The sequence below is a fragment of the Macaca fascicularis genome, chromosome 1, assembly GCF_037993035.2.
Source record: "Macaca fascicularis isolate 582-1 chromosome 1, T2T-MFA8v1.1".
NCBI classification, from domain to species: domain Eukaryota; kingdom Metazoa; phylum Chordata; class Mammalia; order Primates; family Cercopithecidae; genus Macaca; species Macaca fascicularis.
The window spans coordinates 221140262-221161132 of NC_088375.1; the positions used below are offsets into that span (position 1 = coordinate 221140262).

Genomic DNA, 20871 nt, shown 5'->3' on the forward strand with positions numbered 1-20871 from the left:
TGTGCTCCCAGCTACTTGAGAGTCTGAGGTGGGAGGCTTGCTTGAGCCTAAGAGGTTGAGGCTGTAGTGAGCCAAGATCACATCACTCTACTCCAGCCTGGGCAACAGAGCAAGACCTGTCTCAAAAAAAGAAAAACAAAACAAAACAAACAAACAAACAAAAACAAAGCAAAGCAAACTTTGGTGGTGGGGAAAGGAGGATAGGCAATTACAAAGTCTAGGGAGAGCAAAATTTGTGCAAGACAAGAGATACAATTGTGACTCAATTGTCAGTAAAATGTATACTGTCTTATCGACAGAAATTCAACACAGTTATTTCACAAGAATTCTGACACAATTACACTGGAGGAAGTAAGTGGGGGAGAAGTATGTGCCTGTGTATGGGGGCGCAGGAAGGATACAAGATCTAAACCCTTACCTTTCCCAGTAGGAAATCTAAAGTTAATATATAAAACCAGAAAATAACAAAACCAGAGTATTAGAAATAGGGCAGTACATACCTGAAATGATAGTTCAGAGTGTAAGGGGTTTTCTAAGGGAGCCGTGGAATAGTGGGGAGGAGGACTTTGTAACAGGCCGGTGTTTTCCATGTCAAACCTCAGGGAATGATTTGGCTTTTAAAAAGTATGCCTAGGTATACTGAAATAAAACCAAAGCTAGGTTAAAAATTTCAAAATCATGGGGTGTTATGCCCTGCGCAACAATGCTTTCTTCTGGATGCATCACAATTAGGAACCATCGTTCCAAGCAGTGTTTCCTGGCCCTGGGAGCAGTCCCTCCTGCCACTGTGGGGCCACGCTGAGAGCTGTCTTGGAACCCATGCTGGCCTCATTAGGTGATGTTCCTCCAGCTGCTCCATCCCCGAGATAATTACCGCAAACTTCGGCTCATGCTGGCCTCAATTAGACAGGTTCTTCCTTTCAGGGGCATAAGGGCACGGTGGCCGTCCAGCAGAAAGCCAGTAAACACATGGGAAGACAGTGGGGTCCATCTCACCAAGGGCATGAAAACACAGCCAGCGCCGCTTCTTTTCAAATCTTACGTCGAGGCAACTCCTGTGATTCAGCTCCCTGAGCAAATTGAGTGGAGGGGGCAAGGGGTGGAGAAGGGAGTGTACCATCTTAAATGAGGAGGAGAGGCCCTCCAGCTGCAGCGGGCCCATCTGCCTCACGTGACCATGTCCATGAAAAAGAAGGGAGAAAAATGTCATTGAGAGAGCTCCTCTGCTTTCTAAAGAGCTAACAGCCAATGCTGGAGGCTACAGTGCTTTCAGGCTCAAGTACTTCCTTCACTCAGGAGTCTTGGCAGGGATACGAGAAATGTACAAATCTGGCACATTCTCCTCCGCCTGTGAGTAGCGGCCATCCCACATAGCACGTAAAGTGTGTATGTTGTACATCTTGTGAAACGCACTGTGGCTCTTAAAGAGAAAATGCTCGCCCAGGTAGGTGCAATAACATTGACATATTTCCAAAAGCTAAGAAGAAGCCCTCCATTCATTTACATTTGCTGTTAGGAACAACCTGGTAGCTAAGAGCTAAGACATTTTTAGACTGTGTATTTTATTGGAATTTTAAACACTTCTAACTGTGCATGCACCAGGAGGTTTTGAAAATGGAGGTTTTAAAGACTTCAAGCGGGCACAGCTAAATAGCTCAGTAGAAGACAGAATTTTCCTGAATTATGCTTTATGACAAGGACACATTGGGGTCTTAGGTTCAGCCTGTAAACCTACCTCCATCTGGTTTTAAGGCAAGCCAAAAAGAAAAAAAGGAAAGGAGGGAGGAAAAGAGGAAGATAGCAAGGCAGGAACAAAGAAAACGACCTTGCTTCTACAGTAGATAAATAAACTTATACGGATTTCCCATCAAAAGTGTACTCTTTATAGCAACATGAGAACAAATAATGAGGGGAAAAAAATATCAATTCCCACAAGCACAAAGCCTTAACATTTTCACTTACAACCTCAAACTGAACAGCATCCAGCCATTTCCCATAATTTCAGTAATGGCCGAGACATTGAAACATGCAGTAATAACAAACAAAAACACGCCATTATCCATGCACAGATGTAACCTCCAAACACACAGATTTTTCTCCAGGACCTTAAAAAAATTGCTTTCAGTTGCATACGCTGCCAAAACCCAAAACTCGCTGATTTTTCTGCCTATTTTCACTCAGTTTGCCTTAGGCTAAAACTACTCATTGTCCAGGCAGGTACCCCACAGGGTCTGAAATCATTGAAACCAAATTGGCTTTCAGGCTGTTTCCCCTCTCATCTCAATTCTTTGAGGCCTAAGGGGGTGATTTACATGGCAAATAGGTCCTACAACCACCATTTCTCCTTGGAGTCCTGGCATCAATGCAGAGACCAAAGGAGTTTTTTTTATTATTGTAAATGAGTCCTTCATTACATCTGGTTCCATCAGCGAGAGATGAGTTTTACCTCCTGAAGAAAGCTATGGGGCTGAGCCTTGGAAAGGGTCTGTGCCAACAGGTGGGCATCGGGAACCTCTGTGCTCTCAGGCCCCGGAAGGAGGAAGCAGAGGCATGGCTTCTGTGGCCAGGTCCCCTGTGACCACCTGGGGCAAGCATGGCATTTTCTCCAAGCAGCTATTTTTAGTTTTTTTTTAAAATGGTAATCACTTCAACAGCATCATGGAGGAAATCCAAATGTTTCCCACCATTTCCAGGTTTTCCCATTCCTTTTCTGGGGGTTTTCTGGGGGAAGTTTAGAAGAATGATCTAGAAACAGCTTGCCAGGAGAATTAAGCCGCCAGAATGGCGCCCAGGGAGGAAAGCTTTTGGCAGCGTGCAGATTCTTGGCATGGTTCCTCCAGGGCTACAGGGACCATCCTAGCTGGGCCTGGGCACCTGCCCAGAACTGCTGAGCGGAGCGTTATTCACATGCCACTCATTCTTGGCAAGCGAGATGCGGAAGGCATCGGTCTGTAAGCATCCTCTCTCCTCTGCCGCCTGCCAAGGATTAGACAGGACGTCTTTCTTCCCAGAGAATGAGGGCATCTTCCCAGCCGATCTCCCATCACCTGGACAGGTACAGACTCGGGCTGCTTGTCCTTAAAAGTCATTAGAATGAAGAGTGACACATAAACCAGAGAAGCCCGAAACTTCTGGGCCGGGGTGTGGGGAGCGGGGCGGTGGGTGGGTGTGGTGGGGCGGTTTACACGTGTGTAAGAACCACCAGCAAAGCAGGTCTAAAACTCGCTATGGAAACAACTAAAATGTGTTCAAAAGCTAAAAAGAATTGGGCTCTTTTTCTTTTAAAAGTCAAAAAGAGGAAAGAAAATATGGGATAGCAAAAAGCGGGGTGGGAAGGCCTCCCTCCCTCTTATACCGGAACTCTACATGTATTTTGTATAATCAGAAGAGAATGGAGATCATGCACATGTTTTCTGGGGACTTAACGTTTAACCGTTTTCATCTTATAATTATTGAGATATTCATTAATAATAATAATAATTATTATTATTACACCTGTGAAGCACTTTCTGTATGCCAGGCCTTGTGCTGGGTGCCTTAGATATATTATCTCATTTAATCCTTATAGCCATGTGTTTTATTGAATCAAATCCTCGTATTATCCCAATTTTGCAGATAAGGAAATTGAGGCTTAGAAAGATTAGACAGCTTGTCCAAAAATCACACTTTCTAACTGATGGGGCCAGGATTTAAACCTGGCTCTGTTTAATTATAAAGCGCTTCCCTCTAAGCACTGCCTGTAAGTCACCTCTTTCAGGAGAAAGAGAGGTGGGTCTGACACCTGCCTCTCTACAGTTCCTAGAGCCAGACTCATTTTTGAAGACTTTCATGGATGCCTATACGGTGTGTTAATAAGAAAGCTGACCACTTTCCTCCTTCCTACTTCACACACACACACATACATACCCCACCCCCCACACACACACACTTGCCTCAAATCCCCTTTCCCTCCTCCCACACTTGAGTAAATCAATTACTCCATGCTTTATCAAAAGCCTATTTGACCACAAAGAATTTTAGAGAAAATCTGATCCGATCCTTTCATCTCATGGATAAAGAAAATTGAGGCCCAGAGCATGGCTGATGCCAAATAGGGATCTGGAATTCCTTTTTCTGGAACAGTATTCTCTCCTCTACGGCCCTGCAGCCGATGCCCTGCTGGGCACTGGGTAGGAGGCTAATATCAATCAGCCCTGGCCACTAGCCACCTCTGCAGAAGCTAATTGTCCAGAGGAGGGAAAATACAAGTTTATAAATAACGGAAATATCAGGTCAAGCATATTGCAGGGAGCACAAGTGAAATAGAGTAATGGGGCTGGGAGCTCCAGGAGGAAAAAGAAATCTTCTAGCTTTGCAACCAGCAAAGTGTTCAGGAAAGAGGCAGTGTCTGAACTAGACTTGGAAGGATTAGTAAGCTGTACATGTGATGTGATGGGAAGGACATCGGCAGTGGAGGCTTAAGACATGGATTTCAGGTAAACCAAACCAAACAAATAAAAGCACCTGAATTCCAAACAGGTTTTGCCGGAATGATAACACAGTAGCCATTACCATAATGAGGAGCTTGGTGTATTGCATCAGCTTGCCTTCTCCCTGTAGTATCCTGCAGCGATGGGCTACAGGCAGAGTAAATTTGGATACGAGCAAAGGAGTGGCCACTGTCCAGGACAGAGGACAAACTAGCGTGGGACAACTCAGTGGGTTGTATTTGGGAAGTGGTAGAAATTAATGCATTAAGGGATTCAAATGTTTTCTAGAGCTTTCTCGAATGTGCTTTCTATGGGCAACTACTGTGAAGAACGAAAGAATGAAAGGAGAGAAGGCTGCCACTTTTCTGGGAAGGCCAGCCCAGACATTAACTTCATCCACATGTGCTGGCCATGCCTCTTTGAGTCCATCAGCCCTGGCACAATTTGTATAATTCTAAATCTCCCTGGAGGCAGGTGATGTGTAAAACTAGATCCATTCTTAACGTTGGAAGCACCAGGCCTGTCTTGGAACACAGAAGCATCTGTTAGCATTAGAAACACACAGCCGCGTTGCCCATTCATTCCACGAGTGGGAGTCAAGATGCCTGGAAAAGAAAGCATGAGCACACGCTTCCAAAATTGGACAGGGGATGAAACCTGGCATGGATGGAGATGGTGTGATGAGGGGAGCTATTGAGAAATGAGCCTGGGCTCTGCGATGTACGCCGTTGCCTGCCTGGTATCTTCTCCCACTTCTGCATTCCTAGCAGAATCCCAACAACGCGGAGATGTCCACCTCCCCTTTCCAGGATGACCTCATGGGAGTTCTAGGGGAGGCTGAGGGAATTGGTCTGAGGGAATCCCGTTTCCTCTTCCGGTGACTGGTTCTGGTACAGGCGTGGGAGATACATGTGACCAATGAGACATCAGAGAAGTTCCGCTGGGATACTTCTAGGGAACTTTCCTAAGAGTGAACCATAGAAGGAATGGGTCTTTCTTCCTTCTGAATGTGGTCAAGTCTGGATGTGACTCCTAGATCTGCTTAAGCCCTGTGGCTACCAGCTTGATGATGGCAGGGCAGAGAAATGGAAAGAACCTCTGTCCTTGATGACATCGCTGAGCTTGAGTCAACCAGCCCTGAAGCTCACCCTGTCTCAGGACTTCCTGTTAAGTGCTAGAATACATTTCTATATAGTTTGTCAGATGTGGGCAGATTTTCTAGTAGTTGCAACTGAAGGCATTTTAACATATAGGATATGTATACACACACACACACACAAAGTAACATTTATTTAATGCTAGCATTGTACACTACATTTAATCTTTCCAACATTTTTGCAAAGCCCATATTATTATCCCCATTTCACAGATGGGAAATCAAAGCTTTAAAAAGTAACTGCCTTGCACAGGATTACTCATCTATTATGTGGTCTGGCTCAGATACACACCCAAGCCCCCGGAAGAATTCCTTAACTGACAGGCCTAATTAAGGATAGAGGCCGGACGTGGTGGCTCACACTTGTAATCACAACACTTTGGGAGGCTGAGACGGGCGGATGACGAGGTGAGGAGATTGAGACCATCCTGGCTAACACGGTGAAACCCTGTCTCTACTAAAAATACAAAAATTAGCTGGGCACGGTGGCGGGCACCTGTAGTCTCAGTTACACGGGAGGCTGAGGCAGGAGAATGGCGTGAACCCAGGAGGTGGAGCTTGCAGTGAGTGGAGATCACGCCACTGCACTCCAGCCTGGGCGACAGAGCGAGACTCCACCTCAAAAAAAAAAAAAAAAAAAAAAAAAGATAGAACAGGCTGCCTGGGTGTGGTGGCGCATGCCTGTAATCCCAGCTACTCAGGAAGGTGAGGCAGGAGAATCACCTGAACCCAGAAAGTGGAGGTTGTGGTGAGCCAAGATCATGCCATTGCACTCCAGCCTGGGCAACAAGAGTGAAACTATCTCAAAAATAAATAAATAAATAAATAAATAAATAAACAAATAAATAAATAAATGCCTCATATTTGCTGTAGGCTTACTCACTGCAAGATACTGTTGTCAGCAGTTTACACATTTGAACAGATTCAATCTCCGCGGTCATCCCCCTGAAATGAATATTATTCTTCTTCTTATTTTGCAGATGAGGAAACCAAGCCACAGAGGTTAAGCAACTTGCTGAAGGACACCCAGCTGAGAGGTGGTATCAGCAGAACTTGAGCCTAAGCAGTGTGGCTCCAAAGCCCATGTGTTGAGCCCTCTAGGCACAGAGTCAACCCTGTGAGTCCCAGCCAGTCTGAAATCTCTGGTTCTCATCAGTAGATGGATGATCCATATTGGGAAGAGCCAGTATAGTGCAGCTGCCCAGGGCTATAGGGCCACCTGACCCACGCACCTGGGAGCACCTTACCTCTTACAGAAACTTACTTCTAGATTTCAGTGGTGTTGCTTTGAACACCAGAAGAGAAGCCTTGGGTGTGCACAGAAGCCTTGGGTGTGCACAGAAGCCTTGGGTGTGCACCTGCCTGACCATCACCTCTGGTGTGAATGATCCCACACAAGCATATTCCTAAGGACTGGGCTGGACTCCATTCTCGGAGCTTTGGCTGGGACGGTTCCTTAATGAAAGCGTTTCCCTTTCTCTTCCCAGCAGTGACCCTTCCTTCCTCACTTGTTGGGAAAACCCAGGGCATGTTAGCTCCTGCCTCAGAAGACAAAGAGGAGAAATCCTTCCTGAGCTTCAAAGGAAACTTCACAAACCTAAAGGAAACAGGGGCCTGGCTGGCAAAGTCTTTCTCTCCCTCGGCTTTGGGTGGTCTTTAGCGACTCCTGGTTTCAACCCCAAGCCCCCAGAGAGCTTGATGAGCTCTCTTCCTCACTTGGTCCTAGTCCCCATGCACTCCAGCAGGGCTTACTGCAGTCATTATTAAGGCTTTGGCTCATTAGAGGCTCTTCCACTTGTGCACAGGATTGGCAAAGAGTTGCAATTTGGAGCATTCTGTTTACAAACAAACTAACCTCCTAAAGTCAAGCCAGGAGCCAGCAAGCAGCTGGGGAGAAGCCACATTCCCATCCCCTGGCCTTCCCCGTCCCTCATGGGTTAGTTATCTCCCACTCTTCCTTCCAGGGTACTGTGCACCTGGGCCCTATGTCACCACTGTTGGGAAGCTCTTTGGAATTTATGGAATCCCTCTCTGCAGCATTCCGTCTTATTTGCGTGACTAAGGAGGATTGTGCCACTGATCTCCTGTATTTCAACAAAGCATCCCGCTTGCATTTTCTTTCACCCGCTTTGCAACCGTTTAATAATACTTAAGTGCCAGGCTCTGGGTTAAGCACTTTATAAAGCTTTCCACACAGTACCTGGGTTAGTTCCCTGACACTCTGTGAGGTGAGGGCTATCACCTTTCCTACCTCACAGGTGGGCATCTGAGGCTCGGTGAGGCTAAATAGTTTGCCCAAGGTCCCGGGGAGACGGAGTGAGCCAGAGGACATCCCTTTGTGCCCTATTGAGGCTGGGGCTCCCCAAAACTCCACAGTCCTGCCTCCCTCCGAGGGAGATTCAATACAAACCAAATAGCCACCCAGAAGTGACGGTGTGCTACCCATTTGACTTCCCCACCACAATGTGATCCTTTAGCTTTGCTCTCTCAGGCCTTAATGGGTTTTCCACAAAGACCCTCCCCTTCCCCAATCTCCTGTCTCTCCCCCATCCTGCAAAGATATCCATAACCAATCACTGCTTGGGAGCCAGTAACAAGAATGCCAATTATTGCTACATGAACCAAGTTTAAAGTGGGGACTCTCTGATGGGAAAAGCAAGACTTACAGCAAGTTTCTCATCTCTGTGACTTTAACATATTTCCCACATTTTTAGCAAAATTCTAGAGGATAGTTCCTTTCGGAATCTTTTGAGCAGCTTCCATTTTAATTCAAGACGGCAAATTCATCCACATGTTAAACTTGATCGACAGACCTGCCTTCTCTTTTAAAATTAATTCCAGTTTGGTCAAAAGCAACACTCTCTTCAAAAGTCAGCTTGGAGCCAATGAACAGAGGAAAAGAAAATGCTCAACTGGTCTACTTAAACGAGACCTCGTTCCATCCCACCAATTAAAGAGAAATTAAAACAGCTTCCAACCAGAACTTTAAACGCCTCTGCAGGGGAATTTCTGAAGAAAAAACCTTTGCTGTTCGAGATGCTTGTAAAAGATATCAGTCTTCAATCTCAAGGGCCCCCAGATTCCCGAAATCTTTGATCATCTAAATTTAGCTGTTTTCATAAACATTTCAGACAGCAGGCTAATTTTTATTCCCTGGAGAGCCTCATGCAATCAGACTGCAAGTCCAGGAAGAATGTCAACTTTTAAGAACTATCCAAAGCCTCGCCAAGACTAAGAGCCAGATACCAGCTATTCGGCTGACTTTTAATATGTCGTTACTCACTGTCCCTTGGAGAGGAACATAAAATTTTACTATAGTCTGCTTGTAATTCAACAAATAATTACTGAGCAGGTGATGTGGGCAAGGCCTCCTCACAGGGTGCTGTGAAGGAAGCGGAGATGAGCAGGCCTGGGTGCTGCCACTGCAGTCCAGTGAAAGAAAGAAACATGCAATCCTACTAAGCAAGTTTCAGGCTGGTGCAAAAGTAATTGCGGTTTTTGCCATTACTTTTAATGACAAAAACTGCAATTACTTTTGCACCAATGTAATAATGTGTGAATGTGTGAGTGTATGTGTGCATGCGTGCATGTGTGTGTGTGCAGGTGCATATGCATGCATGCTTGTGAGAGGCAGTAGACTCCCAGCACAATTTGTTGGAAAATATGTCATTTAATCTGAGATTTTAAAGAATGGATAGAACTATAGGTAATTTTTCTCTCTTTCCATTTTCCCTTTTTATTGCTGTCAAGTTGTTTATGCGATTAATAACAATCAAGCAGAAAAAAACGGGGAGGAGATGAAGGCCAGTGTGTTCCGAGAGTACCATGAAAGCAGAGGCCTAGAAGCTGGAAATCCCGAGGTGGACCATTTAAAAAAGAATATGCTGCTAATATCTCTTTTGTTTTGAAAACAAATTCATGACTGTGCCCCTTTATGTAGTAGCTGTATGGCGTTTGCCCACACAGGTTTCTACTGTTACCAACAAAATGATCTTTTACTAAGGCCTAGGACAATAGCCAAGAGCATCTGCCCTGGAGTCAGCCTGTACTGGCCGCATGAGTTTGGGCAGGTCATTTAATTTTTTGAGCTTCAATTTCTCACATTTGATTTGAGAAGAGTAGTAGTACCTGGCTCATAGAGTCATCAAGATGAAACAAGATCATCTCTCTCAAAACTACCTTGTCCATTCACATACTAAATGTTCTGTGAAAATCCACAGTTGTTTCAACATCTAGGGAGGATCCTTTTAGCCCATGTCTTCTTGGAGCTACTGATCTGACCATTTTGACCTAGTGGATGATTTTTTTTTAACCATGTAGTTTAATAAAGATGGACCACAATACCCATATGTCCATTGCATCACTTTATCTTACCACTTTCTATTGCCCACACTTAATCTTCTTCAAAGCAGAAACTAAGCATACAGATGAGAAAATTGGCTCAGACTCTGTCTCCCAGTGGAGAGACGTAGCATCCAGCTAAATCCTAGAACTTCTGACTTGAATCCACTTATTTTCCCACTATTTGATACAATCTATTAAATGTCTTAATGTCATGAATGTGTTCACGAGGATTCATTTTGTGGCAGAAGCAGAAATCAGAACTGTGTCATCCCCTATGACGAAATGTCCACTCTAGACTGCTCCATCGAGGCAGGACTTAGAGGTCAGAAGGATGCGACACACCTGGTTTCTGATCATCTCATGCTTCTCTTGCGGCTTCATCCTCAGGCTCCACATGGCTGGAAAGGCCTCCAGCATCCCTAAACCTATGTTTCAGGAGGCATCCTGTGCTCGGTCCTGCCTTGGGGTCATGAACCCATCCTTGATGGGATTATGACAATTAGCCAAGACAAGGTCACAAGTCACCATCAACAAACCCCTTGGAGAAGAGTGTGAGGACTCTGCTTGGTCAAGAACAGATCACTCATTTCACCATACGTCCATCCCAACCACACTGAGCACAGAAATGCTTCCAGAGAGGTCATTCGGGACTCTGTTACCAGAAGAAGAGACACTGGGCAAGTCAAGTCAGCATTTGTCCACAGAGGAATTGGCCATTACTGGATAATGGAGGAGAAAGGTATTTTCTGGCTGAGAGTTACACATAGATTCCCCCATTTTCTTTCTTTCTTTCTTTTTTCTTTTCTTTCTGTTACTTTTTTTTTTTTTTTTTTAGAGGGCATCTCGCCCTGTCACCAGGCTGGAGTGCAATGGCACGATCTTGGCTCACTGCAACCTCCGCCTCCCGGGTTTAAGCCATTCTCCTGCTTCAGCCTCCCAAGTAGCTGGGATTACAGGTGCTCACCACCATGCCCAGCTAATTTTTGTATTTTTAGTAGAGATGGGATCTCACCATGTTAGCCAGGATGGTTTCGATCTCTTGACCTCGTAATCCGCCTACCTCGGCCTCCCAAAGTGCTGGGATTACAGGTGTGAGCCACTGCGCCTGGCCAGATCATTCATTTTCAAATCACCAGAATATAATAAAATAGACTTCAAGGGTCACATCACAAGATGCTCCCAATTTCTCACCCCGAGGATTATCCTTGTGCACATCTATCCTTAGTGTGATGCACCTAATCCCATCTTTCCTGTTGTAATGAGCTGAGAGAATGGTCCATAGAGGACCATAACAATGGAGATGCTGGAGACAGCAGTGACTAGGACCACCACGAAAAGTCCTCCAATAGTTAAAGAATCTAAGCATGGGTTCTCTAACCCATACTGCATTAGAGAAAAGTCCAAAGGCAGACAGGCTAATTATCTCCTAATATTTGAGGGGCTGTCATGTATGGGGGAAACATACTGTTAATTCAATATTCCATTTAGAGGTAACATTCCCACGAATGGGTGGAAGTTATCAGAAGGCAGGTTTTGGCTCAACAGTGGTATAGTGAATGCTTATTGAGTTTACTCTCCAGCATGCATTCTTCTTCTTTCTGGTAATGGCACCCTGATTTTGTTCTTGGGAGAAATTTTCTCCACTCTCATTGCATGTAGTCTGAGCAGCTTCCATACCCACCTTCAAGAAAGTAGCCCGTGATGGAGGTTAGCCAGTCAGCTCAATGCATGCTCAGGCCACAGGCCCTGGCTGGTGGTGGCAGTCACTTTCTGTATCCCTCAGCCCACCTGTGGTTTCTGCTGAGCCAGGGCACCCAGTTCCTAGGACCCCGGTAGCATCACTGCTCAAGCACCTGCTGTGACCCCCTGCTTCTCTGCCTCAGGCCTTTATCAGAAGCCCGCCCCTGCCCCCCGCCCCTGACCCTAGCACATCCCATCTGAATTCAGCCCAGAGTCGGAAGGTGGAAGGGAGCAAACGCCTCCAAAAATAATCTTCAACTAGTGGAGACAGGAGATGGGGTGTCAATGAGCCATCACATCCTGTCCTTCTGGGGGCATTCTACACAATTTCTGAGGGACCCCGGTAGGGCTGAGCCTCATTTGTTCATAGCAGTAACCAGTTTCATTAAATATATTTTATTGACTTTCCCTCTTTCCCTGCGCTCACCTTCCACATTAACTACTTGTGCTCAAATCTCAATCTCAGGCTCTGTGGGTAAGTGGCAGGTGGTACACAAACAAAGTCATCAGGAATTGATATGTTCTCAGTTTGGGCCAATGAGAGAACAAAAACTCCCCAGAATTCGAAGGGAGCCATTGGTGTGGCGTCATGAAAAAATGAGTCTGAATTTGCCAGAGACCACCAAGCAGATCCTGAGGACGAAGCCAACTAGAAGGAAACAGAGCTGAGATGAAGCCTGGCGATATCCTTTGAGCCCTGAATCAAGTCTCACCTGAACCCCACCTTACCTGGAATCTTGAAAGTTATGTAACCCAGTAAATTCCTCTTTTAGCTCAATGAACTGAAAGTGGAGGGAATGTTTTCCCCACCACTTCCAACCAAAAGATTCTGAACTAAAACCACAAAGAAACAAGTTTCCAACCATTAGCACCGCCTCATAGTCAATAAGGTTGCCTTGAAAAGTACTGAGCTCCCCATAATTGAAGAGATCCAAGCAGAACACAATAAAACATCTATCTATTGTGCTGGAGTAGGTTTCTCCTTCTACACTAAGTTTGTTTTAGGGGCTTAGGAGGCAAACTACACAAATTTCAAGATCCATTTCAACTCTAACGTATCTGATTGACTAATAAAAATGAATAAATGGATTCAACATCTCTCTGGCAAAGAGGTGACCAGTGACAGTGTTTCCTACTTTGGCCTTACTTATCACGCTGTGATACGGTTTGGCTCTGTGTCCCCACCCAAATCGCATGTTAAATTGTAACCCCCAGTGTTGAGGGAGGGACCTGGTGGGAGGTGATTAAATCACAGGAGCAGATTTCCTCCTTGCTCTTCCTGTGATAACGAGTGAGTTCTCACAAGATCTGGTTGATGGAAGGTGTATAGCTCTTCCCCCTTCTCTCTCTCTCTCTCTCTCTCTCTCTCTCCTGCTAGCCATGAAAATGTGCTTTGCTTCCCCTTCACCTTCTGCCATGATTGTAAGCTTCCTGAGGTCTCCCTAGAAACAGAAACCTGTAGAGCCTGCAAAACCAGGAGCCGATGAAACCTTTTTTCTTAGTCTCAGGTATGTCTTCATAGCAATGCAAAAATGGACTAATACACACTGCTTGCATAGAATTAACCAATCACATTTCATTGATGAATCATTGTTTCCGCTGCCATCTCCCTACCCTCTGACAGTTTGGATTGCTGATACTTATTTAAAGCTTTTCTTTTCAGAATTGCCTAAATGCTACATTCTCTACCTGTATCAGAGGGTTGACGAGACCATCAGCACAGTGTTAATATCAGGTCCCAAAAAGAGACGTTCTCACTGAGGAGGAATCAGTCAACTCCAGAGGCAGCAAGAAGGATTCACAGCTTTCTGGTTACTAAAATAATGACTACTTTTACTCAGGGCAAGCCTAATTATTATCTTGATGGCAGAGGGTTCAGGTATGTTATCCACAGGTTCACAGATCTCCTCCCTCCACCCCCAAAGACCTGCTCCCACAAGACATGCTACATTAATATTTATTTTTTCAGAAACAGCATGCATTAACCAAATGAATAAGGCAGCAGGAAATAAGTGGTCTCAGAATTTTTTTTTAATAATAAAGAATCAGCTTATTAATGGTGAAAATACACCAAGAGGCACTCGTTTTGAAGAGAGACGTTCCACCTTGCATACAGAAGGAGCTGCCTGGCACGGTTACCGGGAACACACTACAGATGGGAGCGAAGTCCCCACTGATGGCTGGATGGAGGCGCCCCCAGCCACTTGCCCGCCCCACACATTTGGAAGGAGAGGCCACAATACCATGCTCAGAGCTACATACATGAAAAAAAGAAAGAGGAGAGAGGTGATAGCCCTTAACATTTTTGACCCAAGGAAAGAAGCTTTTAATCAGAAAGCGCTAATTCACTTATGGTCAGCAGAAAGATAATAAGAGACAGACTTACTGACTGTTGTAAAATGTAATTGATTAGAGTTTCTGAATCTTGTTCATTTTTTTAAATGTTCTATCTTGTATTATATTACGTATGCAGTTTGCTGGCTATATTTGTTCACTTCTCTCAATTATCTGCATACATGAAATGTGACAAGGGCTGCTTTTCTTTTAATTTACTTTTGTGATCAAACGAGTTTCATCCATCAGGCGGCAGAATCGTGAAATGTTTTCCTTTACACAAAGGCCAGTGTTTCAGCAAAGTCACAAATGGATAGGAACGTGCATATAACCTCTCCCTCTCTCACTCACTTGCTCACTTCCTCTTCTCTCTCCCCCACATCTCCTGCCCTGTTTTTCCATGTGATGGCTCTATGGCCCTCTTTTCCTGTGGGCTGCTGGGAAAATGGACAACGGACAAGTGTAACACCCATCAGGAGAAGAACATGGAGAAGATGGACGAGTGGCACTGAGTGAGCCCCAGTAAGATGCCTTCCCCCCAGACTCATCTGAGCTCTGCAAAGATGCAGCACGGCCCCACAGATGGGCAGCCAACCAGGAGCCCATCCCTCTTGCCAATTCTCCCACTGGCAAGTGGAGGATTCAGGGGAGGAATCGGGTGGGAGCCACAGGGCAGTTTGGCCTTTCACATCCCATTTAATTAGCCCTGATGCTTGAAGGAATATCCCTGAACTTGGCTGATGGATAAGAAAAAGCTGACATATTTGGGCTGGACTTTTAGGCTTGGCAGAGTGTTCACTCCATAGGGGCACAAGGACCGAGTGTCAGAGGAAAAGAAGAGCACAAAGCTGGAGCCCAAAGACCAAAAGTGTGTCCGGCTTCTCTATTATCTGGCATCCAACTACACATTCCCTTTCATGCCTTCCTCTCTAGGCACAAAGACCCATTCAACCGTGAGGCAACTTCAACAAATTCAGCTCCACAGACAGGGTACCATGTGTGTCCCTATGTGCTGGACTGTGTTCCGAGCAGTGGGTACCAAGATAAACAAAGAAAACTCAGTGCCTTTTAGGAGGCCTTGGTTGAGCAAGGGAAGTGGGTCCATAAATAAATAATTAGAGAACAAGTGCATCCGCTTTATTACCTGCAAGACTTATATTAAAATTCCCTTAAAGATGGAATGGCTTCTGTTTAGGCAATTCATGTCTCCCAAAACTGTACTTCTAGCACCAGGACTTTATGAACCAAATTAATGATCAGATGGGCTGAAGGGCTGAAGATGAAAATGGAGATGTCCTGACGCTATGGTTAACGTGCTACATCTATTCTGGGGTGGCTTCCAGTCTCAGCTCTCCAAAGACAAAAAGACAATAAAAAGCGAGGACATCTGTTATGGGCTGGAATATGTCCCTCCTCACCCCCCAAATTCATATGTTCAAGTCCTAACCCCCAGTACCTCAGAATGTGACTAGACTTGGAGATAGAGGCTTTCAAGAGAAAATTAAGGTAAAATGAGGCTGTTTGGGTGATCCCTAATCCAATATGATTGGTGTACTTACGAGAAGAGGAAATTTGGGCACACAAAGAGACCGCAGGGGTACACAGAGGAAGAGCCATGTGAAGAGGCAGCAAGAAGGCCGCCGTCTGCAAGTCAAGGAGAGAGACCACAGTAGCAATCACCCCCTGCAAGTGTCTTGATCTTGGACTTCCAGCCTCTAGAACTGGGAGAAAATAAATGTTGATGGTTTAAGCCACCTAGTCCGTAGGATGGCTATGGCGGTCCTAGCAAACTAACACAGCATGACTCCCTCTTAGCAAACTAACGCAGCATGACTCATGGAGCAGATCTCCCCACTTGGCTGCTCGCCGAGAGGACTTCATGCCAGCCTCAGGCACCAGCACCCCTTGGTGGCAATTGTGCACCAAAGCACAAAGATGGTGCAGTACCGCCTTATCCCCTGAGAAACTGTTTGCCCCCCAGCACACAAAAAGGAAGCTCCTGGCCTCCTGATGTTCACAGACTGAGCACTGAGCTCACTGCCCCACTAGCTCACTTCACTGCGCTCTGCCTAACCTTAGACTTTTCTACTCCAATCCCACTCAGCCTCCTGGGACCTTCAGATTTGATATTCGGCACCATCTTGCAAACTCGGACTCTGGCTCCCCCTTGCCCTCGAATTGCATTCAGTGTTGCCAGGTCCACCGGGTCCTCCCAGCATCGTGAGTGGACCCGGGGACCTCACAACATTCCCACACTTCCTCAAATCTCTCTTCACTCCGGACAGAACAATCCCACGAGCCAAGTGCCCAAGTCTCCTCTCTGCCAGGGTGTCCCTAGCACTGACTCGAAGCCTGGCACACAGTGTGGGCTTCATATACCTCTAGTGACCAAATTCGCAGACTGGATACATACACAAAGAACAGCCTTTCTCTCATAACCCCATGCATTCTTTCAAAGCAAGACTCCTGAGTCAGGTGAAAGCATTTTAGATTTATTTAGCGCGTTCTCTCTTACCAAGGATGACAGGGAAAGGTCAGAGGACCCCGGAGCACTTCTGAGCGCATACATATATAGAGAAAGGCACAGACACTGCTAATTTCCTGAGTAGGAAATACCCTGTCCCCATTAGTGTCGGATTTCCTGGCCTCCTGGCTTTACCATGGCTCCAGTGTTATGCGAACCTTTGTTTGTTTATTTTATTTTTATTTATTTATTTATTTATTTTTATTTATTTATTTTTTTTTTGAGACAGAGTCTCGCTCTGTCGCCCAGGCTGGAGTGCAGTGGCGCAATCTCGGCTCACTGCAAGCTCCGCCTCCCGGGTTCACGCCATTCTCCTCCCTCAGCCTCAGAGTAGCTGGGACTACAGGCACCCGCCACCACGCCTGGCTAATCTTTTGCATTTTTAGTAGAGACGGGTTTCACCGTATTAGCCAGGATGGTCTCGATCTCCTGACCTCATGATCCGCCCGCCTCGGCCTCCCAAAGTGCTGGGATTACAGGCGTGAGTCACCGCACCCGGCGAACCTTTATTTTTATGTCGCACAGAACACACACTCAGACAAAAAAAAAAAAAAAAAAAAAAACACACAGTAAAGGGGTATGCTTTTTCCCAGCTATTGGAAAACATGTATAGGTTTCACAGATCCTACATTACCTCTAAAATTGTTTTCAGATCTGGCATGTCCTATGTTAAACTGCTTCCTCGTTTTTTTTTTTTTTTTATGTGCAGCCTTCACTGTGAAATAGTTTTTGCGTCTGGACAATGAAATCAAACTTGCCTAAAGGGCAAGGAACAACATATAATCATAAATTGAAATCTTTTCAGTTGGAAAGAAGTCACTGGAGGCAAAGAGGTGGTGGGAAACTTTTGCTTTGTTTTGTTTGAGACGGAGTCTCACTCTGTCACCCAGGCTGGGGTGCAGCGGTATGATCTTGGCTCACTGTAACCTCCATCTCCCAGATTCAAGTGATTCTCCTGCCTCAGCCTCCTGAGTAGCTGGGATCACAGGCGCCCACCACCACACCCGGCTAATTTTTGTATTTTTAGTAGAGACGGGGTTTCACCATGTTGGCCAGGCTTGTCTTGAACTCCTGACCTCAAATGATCCGCCCACCTCGGCCTCCCAAAGTGCTGGGATTACAGGCTTGAGCCACCACACCTGGCCAGTGGTGGGAGACATGTAATATTTAGGTAGTTACTTCATCGTTCTCCAAGACCCAGCATAAGCGGTCCAAGGCGGAACATCAGATCAGGGGTTAGAAGACCCAAGGTTGATTTACAATCCCACCTCTTCAAAGCTGTGTGACGTTGGGGAAATCACTTGACCTCTCTGATCGTCCTTATTTTATTTTTTAATTATACTTTTGCATTTGTAAAATAAAAGTGTTATTTATGCCACGTCCCTCATTAGGTCACTGTAAAATTCAAATGAGACCTTTAATAAAACGCACCACTCTGTACAAATAAAGGAAGCATATCAGGAAAGAACATCTGAAGCTTAAGCTCAGATTCCCGCTCTGCCAGTGAATACTTCTGTGTCTGTGGGCCTCAGGTATCACTTTTTCCTTTTATGCTTCCGTTTCTTCATCTTAAAATGTAATAAATAAATTAAGCATCTTGGCAGGGGGCGCAGACGAGGGCTTCTGCCTTTATGACACATGGAATACCAGATGCGAGGCCTTTTCCTGTTGGAATTCTAGAGGAGGAAGCGTCTATCTTTGGCTGCTTCCCCTAGGGGACCCCATAATGAGAGAAAGGTCTTCGTGCCTCACGTGGCCGAAAGTCCTGCCCGTTTCAGTTGCAACTGTGTCCTAAGGAATCCCAGCTTCATTTTGCTCCACCACACACACAATCCACTTAAGTAGTGAGAAAAATCTGCTACAGATATAAACCAGATCATGTCACTGGCTAGTCCGAAACCCTCAGTGCTTAATATACCTCCCACTTACAACAAACCCTAAATTCCTTATTAGGGCCTCTAAGGCCAGGTAAGACCTGCCCGCAACCTCCAGCCCCCACCCATTCCACTGGCCTTACTGACCGAGGCTGCAGTTATACCTACCTTCCCATGGTTCCTCAATCCTGCCCTGATCTTTGTTGCCTGAGGGTAATGGTCCCTCAAATCTGCCTGATCCTTGTTGCCTGAGGGTAATGGTTCCTGGAACCTGCCCTGATCTTTGCCACCTGAGGCTAATGTTTCTTCCATGGATGCTTTTTTCCCCTGCATTCCTTTCCTGTGGCTGCTGTAAGAAGTCACCCCAAACTGGGTGACTTAACAGAAATTTACTATCTTCCAGTTAAGGCTGGAGTTGAAAACTAAGGTGTCAGCCGGGCCCCACTCCCCCAAAAGGTTCCAGGGAACCACAGACCCTCCCAGCTTCTGGTGGCTTTGGCTTTCCCTGTGGCAGAGTCCCCAGCTCTCTGCCTCTGTCTTCACATTGCCTTGTCTTCTGTATCTCTATCTTCCCCTCTCTGTCTCCACGTGTCACTGGATTTCAGCCCATCTGGATGATCCAGGGTGATTTCACCTTGAGACCCTTTTAAATTACCTCTGCATAGATCCTTTTTCCAATCAAGGTCACCATCACAGGTCCCCGGGAATGTTCGGCTAGGACATGGACACATCTTTCTGGGGGCCACCATTGACCCACAAGCCCCACTGCCACACATTTTTGATGGGTCAGAAAATACATTTTTGATAGTCACAATCGGGACGGGGCAGGGGGAGGATGGTGCTCCCGACGACCAGTGGGTAGAGGCCAGAGAAGCTGCCAAACATCTCACAGAGCACAGGATGCCCCTCCACAAGAGAGGATTCTCCAGCCCCAAATGTCAATAGCGCTGAGACAGAGAAGACCTGCCTTCCAGTTTTGGCACCTGTTGTTCCCTCTTCCTGGGAGACTAGTCTCACACGCCTGTGGAATCTGATCTTGTTATTGAGGCCTCACCACGGCCACCCATTACCCCATCCACTCGCTACTGCAATATGTGTTTCATTTCCCTCAGAGCCGCGTCTCAATGGGAAGCCCTTATTGATTCACTTACTTGTTTGCTGTGTCTCCCTCTCTCCCCTCCCCAGTGCTAACCCCCAACAGGAGACTGACCACGAGCTCCGTGTGAAAGCTGGATTTTGTCTCTTTCCGAACCACATCTCCATGCCAAGAACAGAGCAGGTGCTCTGTGCACACTTTATGAATGGAAGAATGAATGAATGAACAAGTAAATATCCTGCAAGAGGACGGGCCTCAGAGGCACTGTCCACACCAAACATCGCCAGCACCCTTGAGGGGACTGATGGGACTTCGGGAACTCAGAGAGACCATCGGTGAATATACCAAGATGTCCTTTTCCAGAGAGCTTAAGCGATAAATAAGAAAAGATCTTCCCTTCTTTTTCTCTGTGAGTTTAAGTCAAAATGTGGGTTTCACCAGTGTCTGTTATGTGCTGAGGATGGTGATAACTGATGTGATATTAACAATGAAGCTGAATGCAAGATCCCTGACTTTAACAAGCCTGGATTGTGGTTAAGACGATGACACTGAACCCAAATAAAACAGTGTCTGATTAGGTGCCAGGCTGTGTGAGGCTAGAGAGCCCGTGGCTAGGCAGGGATGGGTGGCATGGTAAAAGTGTCACCATAGGGGCTTGCTTCAGCAGCACATATTAAAATGAGAATGGTACACAGAAGATTAGCACAGCCCCTGTGTAAGAATGACACCCCAATTTGTGAAGCGTCCCATGTTTTGCTCAGTCTTCAGAAGGTCATTTCACCTTAGTGAACGTGCTCCAAGGAAACAATGTGAGGCAAAGCAAAACAGGTGACACCAAATGTTGAAATTGTGGTTGTGCACTACAAAAATATTTACGTAAGATATTTATGATATAAGAAAGGAACAGAGTTACATGTGAAATGCATCTTGCAAATGGGGGGAAAGTCATCACAGAAAGGTAGACCCTTGCCTGGGTCAGAATGAATGGGGAGGGCTCCCACTGGGAAGGAGCCTCTGAGGGGCCAGCCACACATTGGTCATGACTGAGAGATGAAGGGAGAAGCCTGGGCCACTTGGGAGCTGGTGAAGAAAAGGCCCCAGGAGAGGGTGGCAGCATGGATGGGTTTAGGTTGGATTCCATCACTTTCCGTCCTTGACCACTGAGACCAGGGGTGTGTGTGTTTGACCCATAGATAATACAGGCCCAACTGGGAGCTTTCAGTGAGGGAGGACACCTCAGAAGTCATTTGGGAAGATTGATCTGAGAGAAACAGAATAGCCAGGAAGAAGGAGAACTTGAAGGGAGGCTACCGTCCCATTTGCGGGTGATTGCG

At 46.0% G+C, this 20871-nt stretch overlaps 1 protein-coding gene and 1 non-coding gene across 4 annotated transcripts in view; one reads left to right on the plus strand and one right to left on the minus strand.

Moving 5' to 3' along the window:
• Positions 1 to 20871, minus strand: part of KAZN (kazrin, periplakin interacting protein) — a 1227887-nt gene that overhangs the window by 983211 nt on the left and 223805 nt on the right. The gene's annotated exons all lie outside the window — the stretch shown is intronic.
• On the plus strand, positions 20191 to 20293 carry LOC123570951 (U6 spliceosomal RNA). The gene has a single exon (XR_006695177.2). It is a non-coding gene; the product is annotated as a U6 spliceosomal RNA (small nuclear RNA).